This window comes from Cryptomeria japonica, chromosome 4 (assembly GCF_030272615.1).
Source record: "Cryptomeria japonica chromosome 4, Sugi_1.0, whole genome shotgun sequence".
Classification (NCBI taxonomy): domain Eukaryota; kingdom Viridiplantae; phylum Streptophyta; class Pinopsida; order Cupressales; family Cupressaceae; genus Cryptomeria; species Cryptomeria japonica.
In genome coordinates, this window is record NC_081408.1 from 234,110,522 (window position 1) to 234,116,357 (window position 5,836).

Consider the following 5,836-nt stretch of genomic DNA (forward strand, 5'->3'; position numbering starts at 1 on the left):
TCATTCAGAGAATCCAATTTGTCCCATATAGCCTTTGCAGTTGATTTGTTAGTTAGTCAGATAATTTGTTGATCAAAAAGTGCACACAAAAGGGCTTCTCTATCTCTATAATCATTCTCAATCTCTTTATCGAGACCAGCAGGAGGAGGATTTCCAGATGCTAGATTAAATGATGTAACACCATTCTCAGTGATCTCCCAAATCTCCTTTCCAAGACATATTAGATGAGTCTCCATCTGAATCTTCCATACCCTATAATTTGTTCCATCAAGCCTAGGAATTTCTCTTCAAAAAATAGTTGTAGATGAACTAGATGAACTTGAAATACTAGATGCAATAGGATCTTCCTCAAGTGGTTAAGCTTTTGTAGAGAGGACCAAGCTCTTATAGAAATTGTTATACAACTCAGATAACCAGAGGAGAGCTGAGAGGGTGGCCGGGGGGGTGGGGGGTGAATCAGTTGTCATAGGATTATAGAACTTTAAGCATTTAAATTCTTATTATGGGAACACATAAACTTAATACCAGAATGCATAAACCCAATACCGGAATGACTGATAAAACATTTAAACATAAACATAAATCTTAGAGTAGTTACTGTCCATTCATAACACATGACACCAAGATTTGTAAATGGAAAATCTAGTAAAGGGAAAAACCACGATGGGAAGCCTACCCACAGTTAGATAATACTTCTATAGTAAGTATGTGATTACAATATGAGGGGCCTTCACATGCAGGAAGGCCAACAACCTAGAGTGCATTTCTCATCACAAAAAGGAGCCTCATTGACTACATAAACATCAGACTACACTCTGAAAAGACGAGTGTACTACAAGTATAGAATCTCCAAGATAGTTCCAGTTAAGCTCAATACCGGAGGCCTTAAACCTCTCTTACAAACCCAATTAGATCACCTATGATCAACCTAACCTTCTGCATATGATTACAACATTATTGACATAGAGATCATCCCATAGCCTTTTTCTATCTACCCTTGATCTACAAAGAGATCTTACATCATATTTATACCAACCCAAGACCTAAAAAATTAGGTCAGCCACCTAAAAGATAATACAATAAATTCAAAATATAAACCCATAATCCAATGATCAACCAAGTCAGATTAGGGTGAAACAAATGTAAACCAATAATTAAATCCCATTGGTAACGCATTGGGAGCATCCTCCAACAAGTTACAGAAATTGGTCCATAACCTAGATAACACTAGACCCAAAATAGGTCTCCATAAACTAGATCCAACACCATCGATGAACTAGAACATGAACAAGATAACCAACAAAATACTAAAATACATCAAGAAGCCGCACCAACACCACTTATCATGTGCATAAAAAGATCTTCAACAAAGCTCTGTCGATAAAACCCTTACTAGTGACCAGAAGACTTACTATAACAAATGATAGATCCTAAGTCAACAAATCCTAAATGAACTAATCATGATACACATCTGAATAGCATGAATGACAAATCCAAACCAATTCCACAAACCAATAAATACCGGATCCTACTGGATGAATATCATGATCGGCCTCTCTACCAGAACCAATTAGAAACTAGTAAACAACCAAAACAACCGATGTTGCCATCAATGACAAAACATCAATGCAACACATAATCAATTCCTCTAAATTGCCAATAATCTCTACCTTTGGTATTGATGGCAACACTATATGTGAAAAAACATCCAAGTTCCAAGAAATGTCGAACAGGTCTCCCCCAATGGAAGACAACCAACAATCTCCCATAAAATGATATAGCAATTAAGTTTTGAACCAAACTCACTTATGACTAATATTTTTTTAAGATATATTTTTCACATATATCTCTCCCTCTTTGACATCAATGCCAAAGATCTGGCATAAAATATTAAAGAAAAATCATAAATCCTCTAAAACATACAGTTGACTACTCCCCCTAATTAGTAGCACCACCACATCAATTTGGAATGAGTAATAACTCTGATAATGCATATGGGATTGATGTCAATCAGAATCACTTGAGTCTCTACCAGAGGGGCAAAAACCCCCAATCTGTCTCTGAAGTACTCAAATGATTCTTTAGGCAAAGGTTTAGTGAAATTGTCTGCAATCTGCTCTTTAGTGTTCACATAAACCAGTCTAACTTCATTTTCTTCCACCTTCTCCTTCTAAAAGTTATACTTGATAGATATGTACTTTGTCTTAGAATGAAATATTGGATTCTTTGATATATCTATAGCAACAGAGTTATCACAGTGCATAACTACCAGTTCATTACAATTCACCTTTATAATCTTCAACATTTGCTTCATTTGTAGAACTTCTGTACAGTTAGTAGCAACAACATACTCAGGTTCAGTAGTGGATAAAGAAGTGCATGACTTCTTCTTGTTGATCCATGAAACAAGTTTCTTTCCAAGAAAGAAAGCTCCATCGGATGTGCTCTTCTGGTCATCAACATCTCTAGCCCAATCTACATCTGTATATGCACATAATGTAAAGTTCTCATTTTTAGGATACCACAAACCATATTTAGTTGTTCCCTGCAAATACCTAAAAATCCTTTTCACTGCACTCTCGCGATTTTCTCTAGCATCACTCTAATATCTTGATACAATACAAACTAAATTCATTATATCCGGTCTAGTCTGAGTTATATATAAAAAAGACCAATCAAAGATTTGTACCTAGTAGGATTTATCGATGTAGATGCCTCTTTCTTTGTCAATTTCTCACTTGTAACCATAGGAGGACTAACCGGTTTACAAATTTCCATACAAAATTTCTTCAACCACTCTCTAGCATACTTAGTTTGACAGATGAAAAAACCTCTATCAGTTTCAGCAATCTGCAAACCTAAGAAAAATCTCATCTCCCCAATCATAGACATCTCAAATTCATTCTTCATATTGTGAGAGAATTCCATACACAACTTATCTTCACCTCCAAAAATGATATTGTAGACACCTAAAAGTGGTCAACGCTTGCGGAGTCATACTTTAACATTTGCGCATTGCCTCATTTTAGGTTTTTGTGTCGCATTAACATTTCTCCTATGTCACGCACTTGGTTTTTATGATTTGCGAACATCGAGTCATTCTTCTACATTCTTCATTTGTCTCGCTTTCAAATTTGGTCTTGTCAACAACACTATCCAATCATGATTTTGATCAATTTTATCCTGTCGCATCAATGTGCATGCTAATTTGTCATCATTTTGGACATCGTCAATCCTAATTAGGGTTTTGTCCTCTTATCGATCTTATCGATTTGTCCTCAATCTTTATCATTTTCAATCTTGTCATTTTGCAATTGATTTGTCATCGATCATTGTCATGTTCGATCTTGTCATTTTACGATCGATTTGTCATCGATCGTGGTCATTTTTAATCTTGTCATCTTGCAATCTATTTTGTCAACGATCCTTGTCCTTTTGTCAAATTTGTCATTTTGCGATCATTTCGCTATCGATTGTTGTCTATCTCAATTATGTCAATTTGGATCAATTAGTCATTGTTCCTCGTCAATTGGCGTATTTATCAATCAAATCATTTAATCAGAATCATGATCAATATCAATTATCTTCAATCAAGACCTAATTGTCATTCTCGCATTGCTAATTTATCTTCTAGGGTTTTGTGATTTAATTATTTAACCTTGTGTGTGATTTCTTCCTCTAGGATTAAATAATTTATTTATTTATCTTAGGTCTTCTTGTCACAATTAAATGTTCATTTAATTGGCTAATTATTTCTCTTTGTGAATTAATTAATAAATGACAAATTATTAATTAATCTACCTAATTTCTAATTTTCATCAATTTTTTTAATTCCTCCTATTTTCTAATTTTCTAAATTTCTTAATTCCTAATTTCAATTCTCTCCTATTTCTCTCCTAAATTCATGGGAATGACATAGAAATTTGTCATAAATTGTCATAAATTCTTGACATAGAAATTTGTCATAAATTGTCATAAATTCTTGACATAGAAATTTGTCATAAATTGTCATAAATCCTTGCATAGCAATTTATCAGACATGTCATAATTTTGCTATTCTTGATTTGAATTTCCATTCAAATCACTATCATGCTAATTTGTTCATCTCTCCAATTTGTCTATAAATTGGATAAATTTCTTCAATCAAACCCCCTAATCAGATTATCGAATTTCTAATCAATCACGCTTCGAGTACTTTTGAGCAATTTTCTTACCTACTTGCTTTCAATCATGTATGTGCACTTGTAGGTGAGATCCACAACCAAACTATTTGAAGAGGAAAGAAGAAAAATGGAGCCGCATGAAGGAAGCATTCATATCTATGTTTGGTTTGCATAGTATTTAGTTTTGAATGTTTTGTCTTTGTCTTTATTGAGTGTGTTTTAGGATAGATCATTACATTTAAGCTTTCGTGATTGGGCTAGATTAGTATGTTCATATTGCTTGTGATGATTCCCTATTTCCTATGCTACATTAATTGGTGAACCCGACATGAACACTAACCATTTAACCCCTTTATGGTGTTTTTGAGTGCTTTTGAGTTGATTTGCAGGCCAAAAACCCCAAAAACAGTGTCGTGCAGGGTTTTCTGGATACTTCTGCGCCTGTGTGAAGAAACTTGCGCCTATGTGAAGCAACTTGTGCCTGTGTTGAAGACATTTTGTGCCTGTGTCATGCATTTTGTGCCTGTGTCCTGAGTTCTGTGCCTGTGTAAAGTCCAGAACAGAGGTAAAAATGCAGTGTTTTACTTGAAATTTGTTTAGTTTTTGCATTCTGTTTTCTATGTTTTGGTTTTTGGTACTAATAATCTGTGCAAAATCTTGGCATACGCATGGCAAAGACAACAAATCAAACTACTAACATGTTTTATGTAGAATCGATAGTCAAAGACAACAAATCAAACTTCTAACTTGGGTTTTACAGGTTGCCTTGGAGAAACAACTAAACTTGGTGTTTGTCTAGTGATTTCTAAATAGGTTGGAATGAACATGTTTTTGCTTTTATTGTTGAGTGTGACATTGGAGTAGGAGAGTATGCTCTCATCCTTCTTAGGGTGATCAGAAATCCAGATCTTCGATACCATGCTCGTGTCTTTGATTGTGTGTCACCTTTAGAGGGTCTGCCTTCCCGACCACTTTGCTTTTGCAAGCAAGTGATAATCATGAGAAGGGAACGACCCAAAGTGAGTATGGCTAGAATACCTTGGCATTCTAACTCACTATAAACAAATACCTGATGGGTGAAAGCTTTGAAGGAAGGGTTACATGGGAATTGCAGTTACTTGGGAAGTGATGACCCTTGAACTCTTTCTCATATCAACATCTAAGTAGGGCCTCTTGGTCTAAATCATGCTTGCGCGACTACATTTGTTTGGTATCTTGATGGGCTTAATGTCTCAATCATGCTTGCGTGACATCAAGGAGTAACGCTTAACAAAAATCCTTACTAAACACCTTGTTTTTAGAGGCCAAAAACCCTTCTAGTTGCTTGAGAAGGACAAGTTCGGATACTTGGAAGAGATACTAAGTTCACCATGGGGAGATTTCCATGGGGACTGATGCTTGGCTGCCCTGAGAAGTGAGTGTCGTGGAGGGGAGCCCATGGGGTCAAGCATCTATGTATTCTCCTTGAATCCCATAATGAGTCTACCTCTCAAGTACCTAATGTCCTTGCCTACCATAAGAAATGTGGGAATGAGCATGATTGTCTTGAGTCTAAGTTGAAATATCTTGTATTCTTTGCTTGTCAAAAGTTGAATTGTATCTCATTTCAAGAACAAGGCAAATTGATCCAACATAAGATTAAACACAAGAGACATACATCCAACAAAAGTTCA